We start from the raw sequence: 27689 nt of genomic DNA, 5'->3' as shown, positions 1-27689 counted from the left end.
TTGAAATATGTAAATATTTCAAGCACGGGTATTGTACAATTCTACAATAGCCAGAAATGAAGACCAAGAAGTCAGGGGCCAACAGAACAGACCTTGGGCTTAGATATTCCCACCACATGGCTGACTTTCATCTAACCTTTTGGTTTGATCTTGGTCCACTTGTACATGCCGAGAGCTTCAGTTTAAACATTTGGGAAATATTCTAGAGGCGTATGGGAAATCTCCATCCTCCTCCTTTAACGGGGGACCAAAATTCTCCATAAAGGAGTGTATTGATTTGAACAGGACATAACCTTTGCCTCTGTTTTATAAGGTCTCCTTTTATTCACTCATTCAATAAATGTTTATTAAGTACCTACTATGTGCCAGACAATGGTAGGCTCTAGAGAGAGAATGGTACAGATGGCATGATACTTGGCACTTGTATTCTAGTCCTGTACCATATTGGTTAGTCCAGTATGATAGTCACTAGTCACATGTGACTATTTACATTACAATTAGCTGAAATAAAATAAAATTTAAAAATTCAGTGTAATTAGTCACACTAGCCACATTGAAAGTGCTCAACAGCCACATGTGGCTAGTGGCTACCATATTGGACAGCGCAGTAAAACATTTTTATCATCACAGAAAATGTTATGGAACAGCACTGATCCGGAAGAATTACACAAGAAACAATTAAGTCAATGATGTTTGAAAACTATGATACAATTTTAGATCTTTTCTGTCATTCTTCAGTCTTCAAAAGGAACCTCTATCTTTCTTTTCCAACAAACATGCCTTATTTCATGGCCTTATTACTTCTTGCTTAGACCATTGTAACAACCTGGTCATTGTCTCTTTCTCCTTGAATTCTTCCTTTGTATTGTCACCTGATTAATCTTCCCAATGACAATCACTTTATCGCCCTGTTTCTTGCAGAATAAAACCCAAGCCCCTCTCACATGGCATTCAGGCTCTTTACAATTGGGTTCAACTGATCTCATGCCATATGTCCTCTCTTTCTCCCACAATTTTAGCAACAGAAAATCAGGTTATTGATATAAAACCTATTGTCCTCCATATCCATTCTTTGGAAGAACATCTAAATTATAAGGATATCCACAACAGCCAAATAAATAGACCTTCTTTACAACCTCACTGAGCTGAAACATGAGAAGGAAAGAAGGCAGAGGTATGTGGTTACAGAATACTGACACAGAAATGTAAATCATCTTAGCTAGTCTTGAAGACATTCTGCAACACAAAACAGTAGTCAGGTAGAGCATTATCCTCTATCCTCACCATAAGGAGGGCTACAGAAATAGGTGAGGAGGCAGATTAGATGCTTAGGAACCCGAGCCAGAGAGCTAGGGTATTTTAGAATACACAAATCAGATAACCAAGAATGTTGATTCAAAGAAACACACACAAACACTGTTTTCATCTAAATGTACTTAATACAAAAAGCTTGTTCTAATGCAAAAAGAAAATAGGCATGACCCCGTGTTTCCAATAAGATGCCATTGTGGCTTTCTTTGGGTAAAAATTGCAGAAGACAGGGGCGCCTGGGTGGCTCAGTCGTTTAAGCGGCCGACTTCGGCTCAGGTCATGATCTCACACTCCGTGGGTTCAAGCCCTGCATCAGGCTCTGTGCTGAAAGCTCAGAGCCTGGAGCCTATTTCAGATTCTGTGTCTCCCTCTCTCTGACCCTCCCCCATTCATGCTCTGTCTCTCTCTGTCTCAAAAATAAATAAATGTTAAAAAAAAATTAAAAAAAAATTGCAGAAGACAGACAGGGCTTGTGGACAGAAAAAGTACTGAAATATGAAGTGTTTCCTAAACTACAGACACCTTGTGACCCACTGTCACAATTTTTAGTATTTTCTCTAATGCAACTCCCTTTCTTCCTTAAATAAATTTAGCTTAAAAATAAACCTGTCCTAAGCAAGATTGCCTGTGTAATGTCAGGTTATACCTTTTCTAATACTTATTAAAACAAACACAATGATTCTGGAAAAAGTTCTATACCACTTGAGATCATTTCATTTCCACGTTGTGCTCCACATATCCTATTTTGGGAAATACTTGGATTAGGAGACTCAACAATTATTCTGGCTAAGTACTGAGCTAGAAGACATTTGGACATTGCTTCTCCTACTTTCCAGTCTGAAACATGGGACTAGGACTGTGTGACACTCCCCTTGGTTGGCGGGGGAGGGGGGCCATGGGCGCTCTAGAGTGAAGGAGCAAAAGGTGGTAAAATGTTGGTAGACGTGAGGTGTTAATCACTGATCAGCAACAACATCATTATCCTTTTTGAGGCTAGTGAGAATCAATGGGCTAACATTTACAAGGAGCACAGAACTTTCCAAATGTCTATTGTCGTTATCAGTCGTTTGTAGGAAAGTAAACAACTGAGGAGGGGGCCACCCGGGCAGCCTCATTGGCACTAATGAGGCTTTAGTTCCTCAAGCTCCTGGAAGAGGCTGACAGGGTACAAGTTTGTGGGTGGCCTCAGGGGTTCCTGTTGTCATTTTCCAGCCTCTGTGGTGACGGGCTACCTCCTCTCTGTCTAGTCCAGAACTTCAGATGCTGTAGTGAGGTGGCAGCAGCTCAGTGAGGGCGGGAATGCTAAAATTCTCACCGCAGTTCGGAACTCCTTGGCTATGTCCCTGAAAATGGCACAGGGCTGCCTCTGGGGCCGCCACATAAGATCACCTGAATTGGACCCTACAGGGACTCAGCTAGGCGGTGCCTCTACAGCTTGTGGCAGAGACTTATTTTTCCTGAAAAAAAAAAAGGGAGAAAAACCTGACTCCCCAAATGAAGGAGATTTTATGTAACTCTTCTGCCATTTTTCTCTCACCTCTACAGTGTAGCTGAGCTCTTAGAAAACTGGTGTTAAAGCACTTCAGCAAGAAGCCAGGCAATTGAAAGCCCCTTCTAACAGCTGTTAATGGTTGTCGATGAGCAGGCAGGCACAGGGCTGGAAGGAAGGGAGCCAAAAATAACTCCACAGCAGTATTTTCCAGGTTTCAATAATTTCTGGTGCTGGAAAGAAGGAGCTTGAGGAACTGAAGTACAGCTCTCTGAAAGCAGTGAAGAAGCTAGAGGGTTGAGAGCCATGGACTGTTGCCTACAAATCCCCATCCTCATATAGCAGGACTTGTAAGGGCTTTCTCAGGAACCTGGTATCTGAGAAAGACTAAAACAGGAAAATGGAAAAAACAAGGTAAGGAAGACTGATGTTGGAAGTGAACTGAACTCAGCTTCTGGCACGTTAACGTCTGGGCCAGGTACTGGGGGAGTTTTGTGAGGCTGTTCCTTCTTAGTGTGTGTGTGTGTGTGTGTGTGTGTGTGTGTGTTTTAAAGTTTATTTATTTATTTTGAGAGAGACAGAGAGCAGGGGAGGTCAGAGAGAAGGAGAGGGAGAATCCCAAGCAAGCTCCGCACCACCAGCGCAGAACCCAATGTGGGGCTTGAACTCATGAACCATGAGACCATGAACTGAGCCAAAACCACGAGTTGGACGCCCAACTGACTGAGCCACCCAGGCACCCCTTGGTGTGTGTTTTTAACCTGTGTTTCATTCTGTGGGACTTACAAACCCATTCTATGGTCAAGGAGTCATTCTAGGCATATTTCTTTTTGCCCTTGATTCCTAGCCTGGATGGTGTTGCCTCCCTACTACCTTTCCATTCAACACGTTCTCTCTTTGATAGAGATTTGTAGCACTGTGGGCTTTAGGGACTCAAATTTTTTTTTTTTCTAACATCCTGCCTCCATTTATGTTTTTCAATCATATCTCAATCTTATCAGCCATTTTCCCAAGAATTGTAGTCACAATACTATTATTTTTTTGGTTTTCTTTTCTTTTCTTTTTTTAAAAAAGATTTTATTTTTGGGGTGCCTGGGTGGCTCAGTCAGTTAAGCGTCTGACTTCAGCTCAGGTCATGATCTCCTGGTTCATGAGTTCGAGGCCTGCGTTGGGCTCTGTTCTGAAGTTCAGACTCTGGAGCCTGCTTTGGATTCTGTGTCTCCTTTTCTCTCTGCCCCTCCCTCACTCATGCTCTGTCTCTGTCTCTCTCAAAAATAAGTAAACATTAAAAAAACACTTTTTAAGTAATCTTTATACCCAACGTGGGGCTCAAACTCACAACCCTGAGATTAAGAGTTGCATGCTCCACCCACTGAGCCAGCCAGGTGCCCCATGGTTTTCTTTTCATTTTTATAATGTATATGCATAATGGAGGAGTCTATTCCCTGACATTTCCCTGTCACTCAATTCAGATGTGCATGTGGCACTCTTAAATCTTTCTACCTGCTCTCTGAAAGTTTTGATACTCTTTGTGAGTAAAACTAAGTCTCTGAACAGCACTTCCCTTTGAACTGTGTACTTGATCTTTCTGGGCTTGGCAAACCATCACCCACTCAGATCCGAGACAGGAAGGTGGCAGATGATTCAAGCTTCATTAGGAACAAGTCATGCTAGAATAACTTCACTTCTGGTTTTGATAGGATTACTGCTCAGAGAATGCAGTAGAAAGAGAATCCCAGGATTTCAGCAAGGCAGCTGATATCTCTTAGGTCATTCTTTGAATAATATGAAAAAATGGGGTCTGGAAGATAGTAAAATTAAGTGATCAATAGCTCAGTGATGGATCAATGTCAACTTCAACCTGAAGGAAAGGGTGGCTATGTGACCCAAGCTTCTGTTGTCTGCTCTGTTATGTTTAAGTTTCTATATCTGACTTGGAAAAGATGTTGGTGGCAAGCTGGTAAGATACTTCAAGAGAGAGAATCAAGATCCCAAATAAAAACCACAAGTTGATATTATAGGATGAAGTATAAAGATCCACTTTAGCAAAAATAGAATCAAATCCTGCACTGGGATTAAAAAAGTCAACTTTGTAAGGACAGGATGGAAAGGTGCTGGCTTAACTGGGTGAGTCAGGACAGTGGCACAGACACCAGGAAATTTAGCATAATCCTGGGCTACCTCAAGAGATGTATAATGCATTGACAGGGTTATAGCTTTACTCTATACTGTTCAGATTACAGTGAGACTCTAGTATTTAGTCTTGGTGCTGTATGTTAAGAGCAGGCCTGACCAACAAGGATCATGATGAGCACTGAATCCAAGTGATATATGGAGCTAAGCTATTAAATTCTGAGAAAGCAAGATTTATGGGACCCACATAAGAGCTATCTTTTTAAAAATTGTTTAGAAAAATGTTTATTTGTTTTGAGTGAGAGAAAGAGAGAGACCAAGCAGGGGAGGGGCAGAGACAGAGAGAGGTAGAGAATCCTAAGCAGGCTCCACACTGTTAGCACAGAGCCTAATGCGGAGCTTGAACCCACGAACTGTGAGATCATGATCTGAGCCAAAATCAAGAGTTGGATGCTTAACCCACTGAGCTACCCAGGTGCCCCAAAGCTGTCTTTGGAGAGCTAATGGGCTATTATGAGGAGAAAAGATAGATTTTTTTCCTCTTTAATTCCAGAGGACATAAATAAGATCACAAATAAAAATGTAAGGGAGGTAGATTTCTGCTAAAAAGGAAGGAGACTTTTCTAGTAATCACAGATGTACAAAATGGAAGCAGCTCTTGAGTGGTGGTGAGCTCCCGGTTGCTGAAAGTGTTCCAGCAGAGACTGGAGAGCTACCTATGTCATTATCATAAAAGGATTCCAAATTGGATGGGAATTGGGTTAGATGACTTTTAACATGGCTTATTTTTTAACCTTTAATCCTTGGCACTCCTCATTCCCCGCCCCCCCCCCCCCCCATGATAATCAGGAGGAGTTATGGTTCTTAGTATTCCTTAAATACTTCATACAAAACTTGACAAAGAAGGGTGCTTGGGTGGCTCAGTTGGTTAAGCGTCTTTTGATTTTGGCTCAGGTCATGATCTCACGGTTTGTGAGACTGAGCCCATGTCAGACTCTGTGCTGTCAGTGCGTAGCCTGCTTGGGATTCTCTCCTCTCCCTCTCTCTCTGCCCCTCCTCTGCTCACGCTCTTGAGCTCTCTCTCTCTCTCAAAATAAATAAATAAACATTAAGAAAATTGACAAGGAAGAAAGACAAGGTTGATAGTAAATTCATTTACTCTGGATACCACTGCCAAAATATAAGGACTTGTGAGTTGGCAAAGCAAACAAAGCTTTTTTGAACTTCCCCAAGTCTCCTATAAGTCAATGAATGCATATCCTTCAATCTACTTTAGTTTGGAATGCTGGCCTAGTCCAACCAGTCTGCTGAGATCATGAACAATTTGCAGAGAACACAGGGAGTCTTGACAGAATATAATGGAAGGCACTATTAAAAAAAATAAAGAAGTCAGTGATTTCCTAAGTATGTAAGTTTTCAGAAGCCATCATACCTATTCAACAAAAATTCAAGTGTATAGTTGCAGAACCTTGAAATTAAACAAATGCAGACTTAGCAGTCTGAGTTTCAGGCATTATTTCCAGGTATGATTTTCCCTTGCTGAATAAGTAAGCTCTTTCTATTTAGACCTGTCAGAGGAGCAAGTGTAATCAGTCACATGGACCTACAATTTTGTTTGAATGAATAGCAGCATGCCCCATCTTGTATTTTCCTGGGTTTGACATAATAACAGCCATTTAATAATACCATAAAAGTTGTACACACCCTGCCATTCTATACACCCTAAAATGGCAGGAGAAAATAGCCCGAAGCCTTTCCTCCCTCATAATCTCTGGGACAGGTTTTAGTACTGAACCAGGTAATCCTGAAATCTTTGCTAATTAGGGGAAAGAAACCAGAAGATATGACCCCAAGTAGAAGAGATGGAGGACACCAGGCAATGAAAGAAGTGAGATGACGGTAAAGGATATATTCTACAACATGGCAGTAAGTACTGTGATTCACTTATGGTTGAAACTCATGGTAGATATCTCTAATTTATCAAGAATGGTCAGAACTTACAAGAGAACATAGCTCTTTACCAGCAACCTGAGGCAAAGGCAAAAGAGATGCTCATGCAATGATGAGACCAACCAGGTTCCTGGAGATCACCCATTCTAGCGCCTGCTTACCTGTCTGTTTCCTGTGCCAATGCTTAGGGCTCTAATCTGGGTTGGAATTTTTTGGGTAGTTCTCCCAGGTCTGTGACCTTGCTATCTAATTAATGATTCTAACTCAAACTTTAGACACAAAGTTGAGGCGAACAATTGAACTAGGGCTTCCTGTTGTGGAGTTGGCAGTGGAGGGACCTTCTCTTGACACTGGCCTTTGATCACAGATGGCCATGCTGATACAGAGGCTGCCCCTCTAAGTTCTATTAAGATAGATCAGGAAGAAAGCCTTGGATGCTAAGATGATCATGCTCTTTCAGAAATCTTTAACTCAAAGCAAGTTACATTTTCAAATAATATCATACATTTTTTTCCCCAAAAGGATTGAAGTGAATCGTAAGATCCAAAAATAACCTTCTGACACAGACTGAGGAACCCATGGGGGCCAGACTCTATAAGACCCAGGGAATTATACAATTCAATAAGTGGTTAGAAAAGGGGCCCAAGTGTGTATGAACCATAAAAGAGGCTGAATTTCAGTGAGTTTTGGACCAAGAGACAATTGTATTTGAAGTAACAGTAGGAGCTGGAATAGAAATCTGTGCCAAGTAGAGCTGTCCTGGACTGCTGCTTGACATTAAGCCTAGCAGAGGACTACCCAGTGGGATGCTGGGTAACTCAAGGGTGATTCTGAAATCTTTTTCCTGTCATGAATGGTAAGGATGACCACAAATGGGAGACCCATGTGCCATGTGCCAGGTACTCACTCCCACCCTGCAGAGCAGTTACATTATCCCCAGGAGCCAGGCTCAGAGGTTTAGCGACTTGCATGGGGCTAAACTGGTTGGTGTAGGAGCTGGGATTAGAACCCTAACTGTTGTTTTCAAGAGGCCACTCTCTCTACTCATCTTGCTACCTACTGCTTCATGAAATCCATGCTCTTTAATCCTGGCCAGAGCGGGAGGGTTGCCTGAGATAAAGAGAGATTCCGGGACCAGGCCTGAGGCAGACATAGGCATCCTGGATTTTCCGGTAATCCATTACATGAGCCTAAGTATTTCATCCTACTCCTTGGTCTTCTTTTTTTTAAAAATGTTTTATTTTTTTATTTTTGAGACAGAGAGAGACAGAGCATGAACGGGGGAGGGTCAGAGAGAGGGAGACACAGAATCTGAAACAGGCTCCAGGCTCTGAGCTGTCAGCACAGAGCCCGACGCGGGGCTCGAACTCACGGACCTGAGATCATGACCTGAGCCGAAGTCGGACGCTTAACCGACTGAGCCACCCAGGCGCCCCTCCTTGGTCTTTCTTTAAAATGCATAATAGTATTAGGTCCATCGTGTGGATGAGCCCCTCGAAGTAACTAATAAATGTCTACAAAATGCTGGAGTGCTTACACATAGACACACAGACATACACACCATATGTGTGTGCATCTTGCAGAATCATAGTGAGGTGGGTAATAGAAACATCTATGGTTATAACATAAAAACCTTTACTCCATGGACTCTGCTTGTTTGCTATGTCCTAAGGCATTTGAGTTTTAGAACTTACATATTTTTCCCTCCATGGAAGTAATGCTGTTAATGTAGCTTTTAAAAATTATGGTAGGGGTCCCTGGGTGGCAGAGTTGGTTGAGTTGGTGTCCAACTCTCGATTTCAGTTCAGGTCATGATCCCAGGGTTGCGGGATTGAACCCTGCGTCAGGCTCTGGGCTGAGCATGGAACCTGCTTGAGATTCTCTCCTTCCCTCTCAATCTCTCTCTCTGCCCCTCCCTTGCTTGCACACACACACTCTCTCTCTCTCTCAAATTAAAAAAAATTTTTTTTTAATTGTGGTAAAAAAACACGTACCATAAAATTTACCATAGTGATCATTTTCAAGTGTATAGTTCGGCGGTGGTAAGTATATTCATATCGTTGTGAAACAGACCTCCAGGAGTTTTTAATCTTGATATCTGAAACTCCATAACCATTAAACGATTCCTCTTTCCCCTCTCTTTCCCAGGCCCTGGTAACCACCATTCTATTCTTTGAACTTGACTATTTTAGATACGTCATATACAGGGACTCATACAGTGTCTTTTTGTGACTGGCTTATTCCACTAATATGGCTTTTGCAATAAACCTAGGGAGGTGGGAAGAAAAGGCATGAAGAATGAGAGGGAAAGGGCAAATACACCTCCCCTCTGTTTCTGGTGTTGGCCAGAAAGGTCAGTGTCCTGGACTGTTCTCTGGGGCTGGTCCACAGCTGGTGGTGTGTACTCTGGCTGTGGAGAGAGGGTCCAGGCAGGGTGGGCGCAAAGGCCTATCCTCTCTCCCAACGAGTGTCTACTGAGGGCCCAAGTTATTGGAGTCCCCGTTTTCAGTATACTTTCTGAAGTCCACAGAACTTCAGCAAGTTTTGAAGAAGTCTCATAAAAAGCCCTCAGCATCTTCCCGGAGGAGGAAGAATCTGAATAAATAAGGCCTCCTTATTTTAAGAGCAGCCTCTGTTGGAATCTTGGCGGGAGAGCAGAAGAGGCAATGGAATGTGAATGAATAGTTTCAAAGCTGCCAGAGCCTGCTCTTGAGGAACGAAATATGCTTAGAATGTGCGTCCCTCATGGACACAGGCGTAGGGCAGAGAAGGAAGGGAAATTTGGGTTCAAACTGAAAGGCAGTCTGTGAAATCTGGTCACATGTTGAAGGGGTCATTGGCAAAAAATGTCTGGGAACCGCTGTTACACTCCGGCTGAACCTTGCAGGGCGGCTCCCACACTGTTGCCTCACATGTCACTGTGACTAGGGCCACATCTTCAGCACAAATTCCTCCTTTTCCCACCAAAACTGCCATCCAGCGCCCAGCACTGGGGAGGCCTCCCACAGCAGCTTCACATGGGAGCTAGACTCTTAGAGTCAGAAGACAGAATGAACTGGGAGTTAACCCTTTTGTCTGAACTGACAGCTCAACTTGCCAGTTAGGTGTATTTGTAAACAAAAAGAAATTCTCTGAAAAGATTTACACAAGGCAATCATAATTATCCTTGCACAGGCCTGCTGTGAAATTCTCAGCAGATCTTTAAGTTTTTGCCTTTTTCCTCCACCTGACTGCCGATCGTCCCCTGATCTTGCCATCCACCCATCCAAAGCCTTGTTTCCTCTCCTAAACCTGTTCCTCGGACAGACTTTGCTTCGCGCCTCAGTTCCAGGCAACTCCTATCCTGGTTCTTGCGGCCAAAAACCTCAGTCATCTTGGATCCTTTTCTTTCTCTCATATCCCACTTCCAATCAGTTAGTGGGAAATTCTGGCAGCTTTGCCTTTAAAATAGAGTCAGAATCCAAACTTTTGCATTCCCTCCCTGCTACGTTCTTGGATAGAGCACCTCTTGCTTGGATTATTTCAGGAGATGCTTAACAAGTATCCCTTCCTCTGCCCTCCTCCGTTGGCAGGCCTATTCTCAAACCCAGCACCTGGAGCCATCCTTTAGAAAGATACGCCGGACTACATCACTGTTCTAGCCAAAATCCTCCAAAACATTCCCAATTCACTGAATCAAAGCCAGTCACTTAAGTGTCCTGTCAGATGCTACGTGATCTGTCTCTTCCCAACCCCAGCTCTCGCCCTGGTCTCTGTGTGATGCTTGCTTGACGAGGCCTTTCTGAACAACTGTATCTAAAATTTCAACTCCTGTCCTCATTAACTATCCCCTCCTTGCTTTATTTTACCCTGAACACTGATCACCAACTTACATATTCTTGTTTACTGTATGTAAACCCTAAAGGGAACATAAACTTTATGACGGCAGAGGGGTTTCTCCTGTATACACAATGCTCAATGCAAATCTGCTGAACAAATGGATGGCTCCTTCTGGCTATTAAAGTCTCAGCTCAAAGGCCCCCTTTTTGGGGAAGTCTTCCCTGGCCATCGTTACCTAATGCCACCTTTCCCTTGATGGCTGTCTATCATATCACCCTCCTTGTTTTGCTTCTAGCACTTACTACATTCTAAAGTTATCTTGTTTTCTTATTTGTCTTCCCTGCTAAAACGTAGGTCCACGAGAGCTCCAACTTACTCTGTCCTATCCTTTGCTATATCCCCAGCACTAAGAACAGGGCGTGGCACAGAGCAGGTGCTCAGTGAATGCTTCCTAAATGAATGGAGCACTTTCATGACAAAATCAATTCAAATCCATTGTTTGTTTGCCCTGAATTTTTTAATTTGAAAACTTCAATCTACAGAAAAAAATGAAAGAAATGTACATTCATATACCATTAGCATGAATCCACCAACTGTTTAATTTTGCTAGATTTGTGTGCTCTCTTCTCTGTACTATCTATCAGTGTACACACACACACACACATCTCTTTCTAGAACCATTTGAAAATAAATCATGACATTTCACCTCTAGATAGTTCAGCATATATTTCTTGAGAATAAAAATATTCTACATAACAAAAATACCATTTTCCTACCCAAGAAAAGTAACGTTGGTACAACATTATAAACCAATATTGCAGTCTGTCTATATTCAGGGTCTCTAAATTGCCCCAAGGATGTCCTTTACAGATTTTTTTTTTTCCAATTTGGGAGCCAAAGGTCACATATTGCATTCATCTGGGACAGTCCCTCATCATTTTTGTCTATTGTGACAGTGGTGTTTTTCAAAAGTTCAGTCCAACTGTCTTGAAGAATGTTCCACAGAGAATGTCTAGTCATAGGACCAGATGTAAAACTTAATATAACTTATTCTTTTAGTCTATATGGTTAACCAACCAATTTAATATACAGTGAGTTCATTTTTTCTATTTCTTTAAAATTTTTAGGTTTGCAGCTTTTCATCTTTTTGTCTAAATTTAAATTTTTTGACTATGTAAAACATTTATTTTGGGGGGGATTTTTTAATGTTTATTTATTTTTGAGAGAGAGAGAGAGAGAGAGCGAGCACGAGTGGGGGAGGGGCAGAGAGAGAGAGGGAGACCCAGAATCTAAACGTAGGCTCCAGGTTCTGAGCTGTCAGCACAGAGCCTGACGTGGAGCTCGAACCCACAAATGGAGAGATCATGACCTGAGCTCAAGTTGGATGTTTAACCAACTGAGTCACCCAGGTACCCCAACTATGTAAAACATTTAAATGGTTCAAAAGTCAATATCAAATAAAAATACACACTCAGAGAGTCATTTCCATCCCAACCTTTTACTCTGTTTTCACCCCCTTTCTATAGGTCACCTTTTTCATAATTCCTTATTTTTCTTTTCTTCTTCTTTTCACAAAATATGCAAATGTGTACGTGTGTATATACTTCTGAGTTATACATACACTTCTGTACATTATAAATATATATTCTTATTTTCCATTTTTTTATTGTACAAAAGGAATAATACTATATATACTGTATGTGCTCTTTTGCATCTTATTTTTGTTTCTAAAATATATTCTGGAAATTACTCCTTATCAGTTCATGGAGGTCTTCTTTTTTTCTTTCTCATGACTGCCTAGTACGTGGTTATGTGGTTGCACATCTGTGGATAATCTTGTGTGTGTGTTGTTTTGTATTTGTACAAATCCATCATTTTTTGGTGGATTGTTAAGGACTGAATTACATCCCCCACCAAATCCACAGTTTGAAGGCCTAATCCCTAATGTGACTGTATTTGGAGATGGGGTCTTTAAGGAGATAATTAAGGTTAAATGATGTCATAAGGTGAGGACTTGATCTCATAAAAATGGTGTCCTTATAAGAAGAGACACCAGTGCTTTCTCTCTGCGCACAGAGGAAAGGCCACATGAGGATACAGTGAGAAGGTGGCCTCCTACGAGCCTCCAGCCTCCAGAACTGTGAGAAAATAAACTTCTGTTTAAGCCACCCAATCTGTGGTATTTTGTTATGGCAGCCTGAGCTAATACATGGGTATTAGAAGAGTCAAATACTGGGGCACCTGGGTGGCTCAGTTGGTTAAGTGTCCGATTTTGGCTCAGGTCATGATCTCAGGTTCATGGGTTCAAGCCCTGCGTTGGTCTCTGTGCTGACAGCTCAGAGCCTGGAGCTTGCTTCGGATTCTGTGTCTCCCACTCTCTCACTGCACCTCCCCCACTTGTGCTTGCGCTCTCTCTCTCTCTCTCTCAAATAAATAAATATTCAAAAAAAGAAGAGTTAACTACTATAGACCTCCCATGTAAACAAACTAAAGATTGATTTAAGAAAAAAATCACTTAAAAAAAAAACTTTAAAAAAAGAGACATTTCTGGAGGTCTCTGAGGAGGAAGTAGGGAAGGACCAGCATTCTGTTGGCCACAGAGTAGGTATCAGTTTGCCTGTTAGGTAAAAGTTGTTTTAAACACCAGTGTGAGCCTTCCAGGTGCAGATCCATTAGAGCATCACTTTCTATTCTGACTCACTCTTCTGAAGTTTCAATCATACACGTATCAGTTGTCTTCTTCCAGATTTTGGGCTTGACGTGGGGAAAGGAACTATCTTATTGCTGCTGGGCCTCCGTGAGCAGCCCCCCTGACACAAGGGAAATGTGGAGAGGAATGAAAACAGTGGAGGTTCTAGGGGCACCCAGGGGCCTAGCCTTCTTAGGGTCAGGCGGTGACTTCGTGATATGTTCTTAATTTTTATAAAGCCCAGTTGAAGATGAAAGAAGCCTTTTACTGATTGGTTTTGTAAAACGTCATCATCCGTCTGATTAATATAAAGACATGTCCTTATCTCCAAACACTTTGACATATCCTGGAAGAAGCAACTACCTGGACATAATCTGTATACAACCAGAGCCTGATGTAAATACTAAGGTTATTGAGCGACCTCCCAAAGGATACCTTTATAGATATTTATACATGTTGGAAAATGCCTATGAAAAGACTCTCCTTTTCTTCAGTTTCAGTACTTGTACACCAGGCTGACAGGAAAGGAGAGGAGACACTTCCCACATCCTCTCCTTCTTTCAGAGCTGCTCAAGATTTAGCTACATGGTGAGACTTTCCTTCTCTTTCTGGGGATGCTAGGGTTAGAAACTTGGAAAACATCTGAGCTATTTCCACTTAAGATAACACTAGTAATTTCCAGAGATGTCACTCTAAAACACAGACAGGAAGGCAAGGGCATCGGTAGGCTTCAATGATCAAGGTAAATTTAAATATGAAAAAAGGTCTTAAACTTTTAATAAGAAAGAATGAGAAGAAATCAACTCTTTTTATTTATTGATTTTGGTTGATTTTCATTTAACCATTGAGACCATGAGTACAAGTTTGTTCAGCCCAAGTTAAGGACTTTAGTTTCTTAGGAGAATGCAGATCCCTGAGCTGGACAGAAGGGACCAGAAAGCCTGGGGGACAGCACTGGCACTTTTATTATCTATCTATCTATCTATCTATCTATCTATCTATCTATCTAATGTTTATTTATTTTTGAGAGACAGAGTGTGAGTGGTGGAGGGGCAGAGAGAGAGGGAGACACAGAATCTGAAGCAGGCTCCAGGCTCTGAGCCATCAGCACAGAGCCTGACGTGGGACTTGAACTCATGGACCAGACAGCAAGATCATGACCTGAGCTGAAGTTGGATGCTCAACCGAGTGAGCCACCCAGGTGCCCCTAAAAATTTTTTTAATTAAAAAAAACTTTTCCACTTGCAACTACATGGATGGAACTAGAGGGTATTATGCTAAGCGAAATTAGTCAGAGAAAGACAAATATCGTATGACTTCATTCATATGAGGACTTTAAGATACAAAACAGATGAACATAAGGGAAGGGAAGCAAAAATAATATAAAAACAGGGAGGGGGACAAAACATAAGAGACTCTTAAATATGGAGAACAAACAGAGGGTTACTGGAGGGGTTGTGGGAAGGGGGATGGGCTAAATGGGTAAGAGGCATTAAGGAATCTACCCCTGAAATCATTGTTGCACTATATGCTAACTAATTTGGATGTAAATTAAAAAAAAATAAAATAAAAAAATTTTTTGAGAGAGAGAGTGTGTGTGCATGAGTAGTGGAGAGGCAGAGGGAGAGAGAGAGAATCTTAAGCAGGCTCCATGCCCGGCACAGTGCCTGACATGGGGCTCAATCTCACAACCATGAGATCACGACCTGAGCCGAAATCAAGAGTCAGATGCTTAACTGACTGAGCCACCCAGGCGCCCCTGATTTCTATGGTTTTATCTTGATTCTTCAACTATATTAAAGCTCTTTGAAGGAAATGATCTTGCTTAATATTTTTAACTTAAGCCCCCAAAGAAGCGGCCTATGAAAGGGTCATGTGTTCCCTTCCTCTGCTTCTATGAACCATTTTACTTAAGCCACCCTGTCGTTTTGAATATCTGGTTTAAACACACCACACAAACACACCCCAACTCCTCTGAAGGTAATTCTGTATTCCTTTGTACCTTATTCCAGTGTCTCGCATCTTACGCTGTCCTTTAATATAGCTGAAATCCCTCACATGTAGCAGGGATACTATTTCTTGTGTTCTGTGAGTGAGAACATCTGGTCAACATCTACTGTAACAGCCTTTAGGTGGCACGAAGATCCTTTGTTAAACAGAACTTTGAAAGGTCATCGCAGTTCTATGAGCATCTTGTAAATCTGATGGATTTAACTCACCCCCAAAATCTGCAGAGTTACAAAATTTGTGCTTCAAGCATCTTTTAGTACCCTACCGGTTTCCCCAAACTCTGAAGCTCTTACCCTAAATCCTGGTGTTCTACACTCCTGATCTTCCTGCCTTCCTGTCGTAGGTCACGGTTCAATTCCTGGGCTACTACAGCTTCTTTAGGGAGAAAGAAAATTCTCACACAGTCTACAGTGTCTACTGGGAAGGAAGAAGGGCTGTGGAGACATGAAAACGGCCCTCGTGCTACTTACTGGGCACGAGGCAAGACCCTTAAGCATCCTGTCTTCTAGTAACTTGTGTGTTCTCCCTACCCTTCTCTTTTTGTAACTAATAAGACAAAAGTAATAGATACGTTGGGGGGTGTCAGAGGCCTCTCTGGACAGATCTCTGAAGTGACTTTGCACACGTAATTCCACTGCAACCCATGTCACTTAACATGGCCCAGCGAACATGTGTGTGGCCGCTGCTCCCAGAAACCCGCTCTGCCCTACTCCGTTCTGGCTGCTGGTGCCACCTCCGTGAATGGTATCACCTCTACACTGTCTTTAGGAAGACTAACTTGTCCTCTGCTTTTGCAAATAAAGAATTAAAAGAGAAATCTATAGAACAAGAATGAAGACTCAGAAATAATGAATCAGAACAAATGAGTAGCAATAATATTTAATACTCTCCTTTAGAAAGCAGAAGATGAAATGAAATAGTTGTTACTTCAACTGTAATTGTGACCTTCTGTATCCTTCCTTTGATTTTCTTCTAAACACAGGAATCTTTTGTTGGCTAAATCCCAGCATTTTTTTTTTTTTTTTTTTTTAACCCCTGGGCCAACTTTTTGGCTTGCTTGAGAACAGCTGCCGGTATTTCTTTTTGCTGCCAGTCAGTCAAAAAATGTGCTCACGTTGGAGGCCTGGCTCCGTCCCACCCAGGGTGCTGAATGCATTAACTTTTTCACACACAGTCTTTGCCAGGCTGCACACAGAAGTCCATCTCAGACAGTAAAGCTCACTGAATCATCAGCTAGCTTGGAGTTGGTGCCAATGTCGGTTAGAGAGACTGTCAACATATTTTAGGAGTCTATGTCAAAGTGATAAATTTTACTATATGCACCAAGTTAATAGGAAAAAGAGCACTTCTGAAATATCAGGAAACCAAAAGTGCCATTATTTAGCTGCTCCACTCTTGAAAGCAAAAACAACCCAACCCTCAATCTAGCCTGTGATTTGGTTAAAAACCAAAACAAACAAGAATGTAAACATAAGGTATTAACTGATTACTGCCAACAATTTTATTTCACTTTCTTTGTGCTTCTAAGGGCAGCTTTTTTCTATTGACATCCACACACCACTCCAATGCCTGGATCTGATCCATTTTATTAAGAAATTCCTGAATCAATGTCCTGGTTTACAGCGTGTCCAACCAAGAATCCCAGTGTTCTCACCCTAAGAAGGGTGTCTTTCAAAAGCTGTCTGCTTGTACAACTGCACACCCAACAGAAATGTCACGGACACCCCAACAATAGAGCTGCAACCTGAAGCAGTTTGGTGACATTCCAAGTTTTTGAATGGAATGTGAATCCATTAAGATTATTAGGTAACTTTACTGATATCCTCCAATTTGTGCCAAGTGTTAAAGCTGCCAAAGACAGAATAAAAACTGACTCTTGGATCCCAACTCTGAGTATTTTGGTATAGAAACTATATTTTCTTGTAACTCATTTAAAAAACACACCATGATTTCACTGTTTTAATTGCAATCTCAGTTTTCAGGAAGCAAAGAGAAGAAACAAGATACATAATCGATGTTTCTCTTCCGTTCGGCTTTCAGCCTAAATGGTCCTGTGCTTTTATTGGCAAAGCAGGGCAGGTAATAACAGTGAACAAGAAACCTATTCTAAGAAGAACTGGCTCAAGTGAAGTACCACTACATCATGAGTGACTCAACCATCTCCTCAAGAGTGATTTACTCTGCAACGATGAAGCCATGCTAATTGGACAATGGCCTGCTGCCAGCTCATGTTGGCATGACCTACAATACCCTTGGCTGACTGCCATTATGTTTCTCTAGCACACTGGTTTTTTTTTTTTTTTTTTTTTTTTTGGTAATCTGGATGGGAAGTGGAAATAATTTTTAAAAACTCTCCCAAGTGCTATTTAACTTCTTATCATGAATTAAAAGTTTAATTAAGAACCCTGTTAAAGGCTCAGGTTCTATGATTAAATATGACAAAATAATAGTTATGATTACTGATCAAGTGAGGAACTTTACAGCTCTGAACTTTGTCTTTAAAGCTATTATTAATTTTAATTGAAATAGCTAAGAGACTCCATAATAGGGGAAAGAAAGAATCGTAAGGGACATTTAATTCATATATACAGAAGAGTTTTAAACCGAATAGGTATGCGGGTAACAATTTTATAAAATGTAATGCAAACAACTTTACTGTCAGAGGCTTTGTTTGAATCCATTAAAAAATGTTAACTACTGTGGTCATCTCATATAGCAATAAATAGGTAGAGTGAAAAGAATCCTTAAACTGGCTTTGAAATCAGGTCACTTAAAAATAATTTTTAAATATGTCTTAGTTTTTGTCAACTCAACTCCTTCTACTATGCCAAAATAGGAGCACGATTCTGCTAAGTTTCTTTAAATAGGACTTACTGGCCTCAGGATTTAAAAAATGTAAGAGGTTTGGAAACAGCTTATGCATTTCAGTTTTAAAATTAGCTATTGCTGTGGCTATTTTCACACCAGATTTCCCTCCCTCTGTATCAGCACCATTGAGCAGCCTTTGGAGATGGAATCACAATAGTATTAGCTCTTCTTTTCATGGCTTTGCTTTATTACACCCCCATTTGAGACTGAGGCCCAGATTTCAGGGCTGGAAGTCACCTTTACGTTACTATAAATAAGTTCTGCCTTCAGGCATTTCAAAATTATCAGCATGATTCTGGGACTTGAAAACTTCTTACTTGCCAGCAAGTAGTTACCTGGAATATTTTGACTTATTATTTATTTGCTTTTTTTTTTTCATCTGCTGCCAAGTCTCACTAACGCAACTTGGAAAATTGCACCACAGCTTTTAATGAGGATTCTGAGGTAAGAGCCATTTCATCAGAGAAGACTCTGCTTTCCTTTTATGGGAATAACAACACCTCCTGTTTATATAGCACCATCCTTCCAAGAAGTGTAACATACCACATTTCATTAATCTGAACAGCAGCCCCACAAGTCAAGCTGGTAACCAGTATCATTACTCCCTACAAACTCATGTTGAAATTGAGGTCATTAAATGCAACTGTTTTTTTCAAAATCCCAAAACCTTCTGAAATGGAGAGCAATAATCTGAATCTTCTGTGATTTGCTTGTGTTCCAGGCTATCAAACAGCCCTGTGGTTCTACAGCTCTTAACTGTCATCTTCTGTGAACTGTTGTAACACCATTTCTGAAAAGTCTGAGAATTCATGAAGGTGAGTATGAGAAGTGAGCTCGCTCCTCTTGGTGAAATTCTATGGTTCTTCCTTTTCCTGACTGGTGTGACTCCCATGGCCTTTCTCTACCTTTCAATCCAAACATCTCTCCTCTCTTTCTGACTAGCAGGATGTATTCCGTCAGACTTCAGAGATCATTCAGTTCAACTCCATCATTTTCAGGTAAGGATGTGCCTTGCTAAGTTGAGTCTGCCCACTTGGTCGGTGGCTCCCATCCTCTTTAAAGTACCTAAGGGCATCTGTTTAGCAATTGGCCTTTATTATTAAGTTTTCTCTCTTTTGCAACATTCCCATCAGCCCAAATATTAATTAGGATGGGCTAGGCTCTGCTGAGGAAACAAACACCAAATCTTAACGACTTAACATAAGGGTTTATTTCTCATTCACGTCAGAGTCTGATTTGAGTCAGATGGATCTTCTCCAACAGTGACTCAGGGATCTGGGCTGCAGTTCCAACATCTTGGCGTTCTTAGAGTTCTTTGACACCAGTTAAATGGATGGGAAAGAACATGAAGAACTCATATCTACTTTTAACTGTCTCAGACCAGAAGGGACCCATGACTTCTACTCATATTTCTTTCACTGCATCTAGTTACATAGCACTCCTGATTGTAAATTTGGTCTTCCTATGCGTCTGGGAAAGAAAGGAAAATTGACTGATCATCCTTACCACAGAGTGCAAACACGCTGGGATTCCTTCCTACTTAAAACACACACACACACACACACACACACACACACACACCCCAAATAAAGCCTTCGACACCATTTACCTCCAGCTGCTGGCCCATTTCTCTGCTCCCTATAACTAGAAAGGCCTAAAAATGTAGCCTGCACTAGCTTTTTCAAATTCCTCTCTTCCAATTCTCTTCAGAACATAATCACATTGGATTTTGATCCCTCTGTTCCCTCAAAATGCTCAATGAAATCACAAATGGCTTCCAGACTGCTAGGTGGTCAATTTTCAGCCTTCATCTTAGCTGACTATTGGCATCATTTGACAAAGTTGATTACTCTCTCCTCCTTGAAATGCTTTCTTTATCTGGCTTCCAGCATACTATATATGTCTGCTTTTCCTTCTATCTTAATGCTTATTCCTTCTGGTCTACTGTGCTGACTCCTCTTTCTCTCTCTGACTTCTTGATTCTAGAAAGCCCCAAGGCTCAATCCTGGGACCTCTTTTTTTTTTCCTTCCCTATCTACACTGGTTCCCTTGGTGATTGTATTTTGTCTTGTGGCTTTCAATATCGCCAATAATCTGGTATTAAAACTTCTATCTCTAGGCTGGAGTTGTCCCATGAATTCCAACCATGATATCCTACCGTATACTAGACATCTCTACTTTGATGTTAACACACATCTCAAACTTAATGTGTATGGAACAGAACTCCTATTCCCATTCCTACCACTTGAAACCTACTCCTTCCAGTCTTCACCAATTCCAGTTAATGGCAACTCCATTCTTTCAACAGTTCAAATCCCAAACCTTGGACTTATCTTTAACTCCTTTCTTTTCTTTCCATCCTATATCCATTCTCTAAGGGAATCCCATTATCTTTTCCTTAAAATTATCACCAGAATCTGACATGGATCACCACTACTGGTATCACTCTGATTTAAGCCAATGTGTTGTGCCTGGGTTGTTGCCTTAGCATCTTGCTTTTGCCTTTGCCCTCTCTTTTAATCTATATTCATATAGCAGTCAGGATGATCTCCTGTGAAACCCTCCAATGGCCTCCCAACTCATTCCAAGAAAAGGTGATGTATCTAAGAGGTGCACAGCCTGGCCCTGTTACTGGACAGGCCTCCTTCCACTCTACCACTTGCTTATTCTGTTACTTTGTATAAATCATGCCAAGCCCATTCCAGCCTCTGGGCCTTTCCCTTGCTATTCCTTCTGTTTAGATCACCCAGATGTCAGCATGGCTGGCTCTCTCACCTCCTTCAAGTCTTTACTCAAAGTCATCCCCTCTAAAAAATTCCTTTTTTGACCATCTTTATCTATCTATCTATCTATCTATCTATCTATCTATCTATCTACTTACCCACCTACCTATTTATCTATCTACTTATTGAGTATAGTTGACACACAATGTTACATTAGTTTCAGGTGTACAACATGATGATTCAACAAGTTCATACACTTCACCACAAGTGTGGCTACCATCTGTCATAATGCAATGCTATTGCAATGTCATTGTTGACCACTATATTTAAAATTGCAGTGCTCTGACACTCCTTAACATCCTTCTGTTTTATTTTCCTTAATAGTATCTACCCAAGTACATATTATATTTATTTATTTTCTGTCTCTTTTCCTTCTCCCTCACTGGAATATAAACTCAGTTTTGTTCACTAAGTTTACCCAATAGCTAGAACAGTGCTTCCTGGTAAATAATAGGGCCCTGATAAATATTTGTTCAATGAATGAAAAAATGAGTGTGGAAACAGAAGTCCAAAGAGGCTGACTGGTTTGGTAAAGACCTTACATGAAGTTAGTGAAAAGGTTCAGACTGTGGTTTTTCCAGATCCTCATGGCTGATGTTGCTTAAATCTAAAACTTTTCCTATTACTCTTCTTCAGAGGTTTGTCCAGGTAGTGAATGGGGTGAGGCTATAGGGCTGGCTCCGTGCTCTGGGGTGGGTCAGTGTTTTATTCTTCTTATCCTGGTCACATACCTCAATTACTGTTTCCCATCAATTCTCACCTCCCCCAAAGTTACAGTCAGACTAAGAATGCTGTTGACATCCAGTGCTATAGTGTTAAATACTTTCTGTAGTATTACACACTGAAAAGACTGTCCAAAGATAATCATGACTATCTTATTGCTTCTTTAAAAGACTGGACCTAAGCCATCCCAGATACATTAACAGCTTTCATCTCCTCTAAAAACTTTCAGACAAGAAGATTCCATAGTTTCCTTATTGTTCTCTGTACTAGGCAATACTACTGCAAGAACATTCTTTATTGTGCCCTGTGGTTAAGACTTAACAACAAATACCTTTGCTTCAGAATCCTTCTGGGTCAGTTTTCCTTTTTGTTTAGCCCTGAAAAAAAATGAGATCTGCCCTAAAATGTTGAGAGGGAGGGAGATGGGGGGAGAGAGAGAGAGAGACTGAGAGAGAGAGAGAGAGAGAGAGAGAAGTGAAAGAGAGAGAAGGCAAAAGACAGAGATAGAAAGTGAATGAACCAAAGTTTGAGATATACTTATACCTAGGAAAGCATATGGTCTGCCTGAAAGGGCATACTGACCCCTACCCAATAGCTATTCTCTGCATGAACCTTTCCTCTTTTCTAGAGAGTGAAAAACACCATGGGTAGTAAACCCAAAGAAAAGTGGTGGCGTTTTGGCAATAACCTTTTTTCCTCCCCTTGTTTTAAAAATATTTATTTATTTTTTTACAAGTAAAAATTATATATACTTAAGGTATATAATGTGACATTTATACACACACACACACACTGTGAAATGATCACCATAATCAAACTAATTAACATATCTGTCACCTCGCATGCTTATCATTTGTGTGTGTGTATGTGTGTAGTGAGAACAATTGAGATCTATTATCTTAGCAAATTTCAATTATATAATACATTATTATTAACTGGTCACCATGCTATATATTAGGTTTCCAGAACTTACTCATCTTATAACTGAAAGTCTGTACCCTTTGATCAATATTTCCACTTTTTCCCTCCCACCTCCCCAAGCTTCTGATAACCACCATTTACTCTCTGTTACTATCCTTTGACTTTTTTTTTTTTTAGATGCCACATATAGTGAGATCCTGCAATATTTGTCTTTCTATGTCTGGCTTTCACTTAGCATAATGTCCTCCAGGTTTACTCATGTTGCGGCAAACAGCAGGATTTCTTTCCTTTTTGAGACTGAATAAGACACATGCATACCATCTTCTCTTTATCCAGTCATCTGTCAATAGACAAGTTGTTTTCACATCTTGACTGTTGTGAATAATGCTGCAGTGAACATGGGAGTGCAGATATCTCCTCGAGATAGTGATTATATTTAAGATATATATCCAAAAGTAGGATTGCTGGATCACATTGTAGTTCTATTTTTAGTGTTTTGAGGAACCTCCATCCTATCTTCCACAGTGGCTGCACCAATTTACATTTCCACCAGCAGTGCAAAAGGGTTCCCTTTTCTCCACATCCTCACCCATACTTGTTACCTTTTGACTTTTTGATAATAGACCTTGGCAATAACCTCTTAACAGCCGCTCTTCCTCTGGCATTCTGGGAGGGAGCCAAGCAGCCCCATAAGCGCAGGGTTGATATGCAAACCCACAGTGGGCTCCATGTCTTCAAAGGAAGCACACCCCATCCCTGCCCTCTGTACTTGACATGCCATAAGACTGAACTTCATGACTGTGATGCCATCCAGCATGGTTGGCATCCAGCCCAAAATGGTCTCCAGGACTACAGCTAAGGAGGTGTTTGTTGAGCCAGCTTTAATACTAATGAGCAGTGGAGTAATGGGCTTGCAATGCTTGGCACATCGACCACTTTCTCTTCATCTGTAAGCACAAAATACACTTACTAATTATAAATTAAATGATCTGTTTTATTATTTAACTAAAGTACTAAGTACAATGCCTTATGTTCTACTATTTGCTGATACACATTCTTGGGTGTGTTTTTCAAAAGGGAGCCAACACTCAAGTCATGTAAACTCTAGGGACTATCTGTCATTCCATTTTTAGGAAAAAAAAAAAAACAGAAAAGAAAAAGAGAAGAGCAAGACATTTCAATTACTTCTTGACTTCCAGAAGGAGACCTCTATTTTTGTTTCTCACCCTTTTATTTTAGAGGCTATACTGGGCACTGTGAGTGGCTCTAATTTGCTGGTAATCACATTGCCCATCAGGAGTCACATTTTTGGGGTAGAACTGCACAACTGGACAATCAGAGACCAGAGCTGGCTTTGACCTAGACTGACCATGTAGGGGAGAGGGAGGGGCAGCAGTATGTATCTGGAAGTTTTGTAGTCCAAAAAAGAGCTTTCAGGCGCAGCCATGAGGGGTCCCTGAGAAGCACAGAGGCTGGCTGGTCAGGAAGTATAAGGTGGGCCAAGTGTGAACAAGGCTGGGACAGACCAGAAGTTGATTTGAACTTGGGGACAGGATTATGATGAGGTTTAAAAATTTCCAAGGAGCTAACAAAAAAAATTTTTTTTAAATGTTTATTTACTTTTGACAGAAAGAGACAGAGCATGAGCAGGAGGGACAGAGAGAGAAAGAGACGCAGAATCTGAAGCAGGCTCCACGCTCTGAGCTGTCAGCACAGAGCCTGAAGTGGGGCACGAAGCCACGAACCATGAGATCATGACTTGAGACGAAGTTGGATGTTTAACTGACTGAGCCACCCAGGTAGCCCCTCAAATGTTTTTTCTTACATTATATGAACCAAATGCCAATTAGTTCCAAGCAACTACTTTCCAAGGTAATGTTTGGGATGTTTGCTTATTCGCTACTTAATTCAAATTCTAAAGTCATTCACTGAACCAAGTGGACAATGACTATAGAGCCTGCAAGGACATTTCAGTGTGCACATAGGAAAGAAAAACAACGCTTAGCACTTGGGGCCACAGGAGGGTGCTCTGAGCAGAGGGAGCGGGCTCTTTTGGAAGGAGGTGTTAGGAACAATTATAGACCCACAAAGGAAAATGCCAACTGTGGCTGGCTTGCCTGCCCTATCAGCAAGATACTCAAAGCTGGGTTACTGACAATATGAATCTATGTTTCATAGGAAGGAAAAAAAATCTAGTTATATCTGAAGGTTTCAGGTACATGAGCAACCAGAAGGTTTTAATGGTTTGGAAATGCAGATAATGTAGAAACAGCAATCATTTTCATGACAAAGAAGAAAAGAAAATCAACACATAGCAAATTCCCACTTAGCTGGAATACAAACAATCAAAAAGGCCAAACAGCAGATTTTTGTGTGATGTCTATATAATGTACCTCTTGCTTTAAAGATTCCCTAATACCAAGGAAATAAGTGATTATCAGGGATTTGATCTAAAGAAACTTAGTTATGCCACATGCATTTATATCCTGATTTCCTTTAAATTTTACTGTCTTGTTATTGTAATATGATAAATAACTCAAGGATTTCAGAGTGTGAGTTTTTATAGGTAGAAACCGGAGCTCAGAGAGGTTAAGTGACTGGATCAGGATCCCACAGCTAACCAGGGGCAGGCCAGGGCTTTTGGGCACACAGTCAAGGAAGTCTCAAGATGGGGCTGTCAACGAAGAGAGACTAAATTACATAAAATATGATTTTCATTTATAAATATATTTTAATATAACCTTTTTCTTTAAAATTTTTTTTTAACGTTTATTTATTTTTGAGACAGGGAGAGACAGAGCATGAACGGGGGAGAGAGAGGGAGACACAGAATCTGAAGCAGGCTCCAGGCTCTGAGCTGTCAGCACAGAGCCCGACGTGGGGCTTGAACTCACGGACCGCGAGATCATGACCTGAGCCGAAGTCAGACACTCAACTGACTGAGCCACCCAGGCGCCCCTTTAATATAACCTTTTTTTGAAAATCAGTAAAAAACATAAATGAAGTAGCTCTCAAAAAGATACAGATAATAAATAAACTATAAGCCACACCTTCTCCCCAAGACCATTCTGGATAACTGGAAGTTTCCCAAATATTTGCAGGGAAGCCCAGAGTTGGAATAAATTGCAAGGCATTCTTGGTGCCCATCTAGAGAAGAAAGAGTCTTACATTTGATGAATGCCTACTATGGGATAGAGACCATGCTGAGAAATTTTATGTTTATTGTCTCACCTAATGACAGGTTAAGTGTTCACCCAATTGACCTGGATGAGGAAACTCCAGCTCAGGATCACACCATTCCTTGGCCTTCCTCCATTACTTGGTCCATAAACTTCCCTCCCTACACCAGTCCCAATTACCAATTTGTCCTTTTGCTTCTAGTATTGGGATCTTTCTACTTAAGATTTCTTAGGGGTGTGAAGAGTGATACTGGAGCCTCTCATGTGGGTACATAAAAAAGAATACTAATGTGAAAATGTTGAGCGCTTATGCAATCCTTGCTATCAGCTGGCCACTCTCCTGCTCTGCAGGGTTAACAGCAGATGTTTAACAAGGGACTGGATCTGGTGACCACCCTCCCCTCCAAGCCCCCATGACTTGTTTGCATATTTGTTTCTTATGTTGAATTTGGATGCCTTTCTGTGGAGCAGGTGCTTGCTCCACTGCTTCCTAGTGTCTTATACACAACGTGCTTTTATTTATTTATATTATTTTCCAGGCCTCTGGAGGCATTTGGATTTGTGAGCCCTGGGATTTAATGCTAGTTTTACTCATTAGCACCTCACATCAGGGTCATAGGGTCTCTGGCTTCTTTCAGAGTTGCTGTGAAAAGCTGATGAGTTGCTGTGGGTCACTGTGCAACCCCAGAGCTCTGTTCGCATACGCTGTGGATTTGAGTTGTACCTTGGGAAATTGTGCAGTGCACAGCCTGGCCCTAGTGTTACACACTGTGTAGATGCACAAGGAAAGATTCTGGACCTGAACACAAAGTGTAAGGCTGCTCAGTGTTACCCTTGGTCCCATGTAAATGAAGGGGAGGTAAGATGATGGAGGCAGTGGGGTCCTTGGGTGGCTCAGCTGGTTGACTGACCAACTTCGGCTCAGGTCATGATCTCATTGTTTGTGGGTTCAAGCCCCACGTCATGCTGTGTACTGACAGCATGGAGCCTGCTTTGGATTCTCTGTCTCTTTCTCTCTCTCTGCCCCTCCCCCACTTGTGCATATGTGCGTGTGCTCTCTCTCCCTCTCTCTCAAAAACAAATAAACATCAAAAAAAAAAAAAACCAACAGGGGAATCAGTTGGACTATGTCCAAGTTACTCCTACAAAAAAAAAATTAAAAAAAAAAAGACTATAGAAATAGAGGAATTGTATCCACAGTTCGAAGGGTGACCAATTTAATATTCTGTCATTATGAAGCCATCTTTTGAGTTTGTCCAGCTTAGGCTGTCCAGCTGAATGAATGTCAACTCTCAACAGAATGAGTCCAGCTACTAGTGTCCCTAAAGTACAGACATAACTGTGCTCACTGAAGTAATTAAGAAACATGAGTAGGGTATTTTCAACAATGGTGAGAAAAGCAAGTTTACACTTCTTAGAATCCTACTATATTAACTGTGAAAATTACTGACTCCTTTAACTTTTCCCCCAAGCAAGGAATGTGCTGTGAATACTTTCATTCTTTTACTCTCAAGGGAAATCAAGTGCTCCTTCAACCATTTGAAAGAGAAAAATCATAGCCACAAGTCCCAGTGACTCAGATCACACATCCAGGACTGTAACAAACTTTGGCTATACTACTCAAAACCTGAAGAGTAAGTGAACTAGAAACTATGAATGACTGTGACATTCAGTTCCCTTCAAGAAAGACACTCTGCTCCGATTCATGCCTCTGAGATTTTAAATGCATCACATAGAAACTGGCTACGCCACAAGCCTAACAGTGTTGGTGACTTGGACATCAAGCCCTTGGGCAGGAATGTGGGCCAGGGTCC

At 41.2% G+C, this 27689-nt stretch overlaps 1 protein-coding gene across 6 annotated transcripts in view; it reads right to left on the bottom strand.

The window, feature by feature from the left end:
- BACH2 (BTB domain and CNC homolog 2) overlaps positions 1-27689 on the bottom strand; it is a 355806-nt gene that overhangs the window by 52012 nt on the left and 276105 nt on the right. The gene's annotated exons all lie outside the window — the stretch shown is intronic.

This window comes from Panthera pardus, unplaced genomic scaffold (genome assembly GCF_024362965.1).
Source record: "Panthera pardus isolate Hobbes unplaced genomic scaffold, ASM2436296v1 HiC_scaffold_17, whole genome shotgun sequence".
In the NCBI taxonomy this organism is placed as follows: Eukaryota; Metazoa; Chordata; class Mammalia; order Carnivora; family Felidae; genus Panthera; species Panthera pardus.
This window is presented reverse-complemented; position numbering and strand designations above follow the sequence as displayed.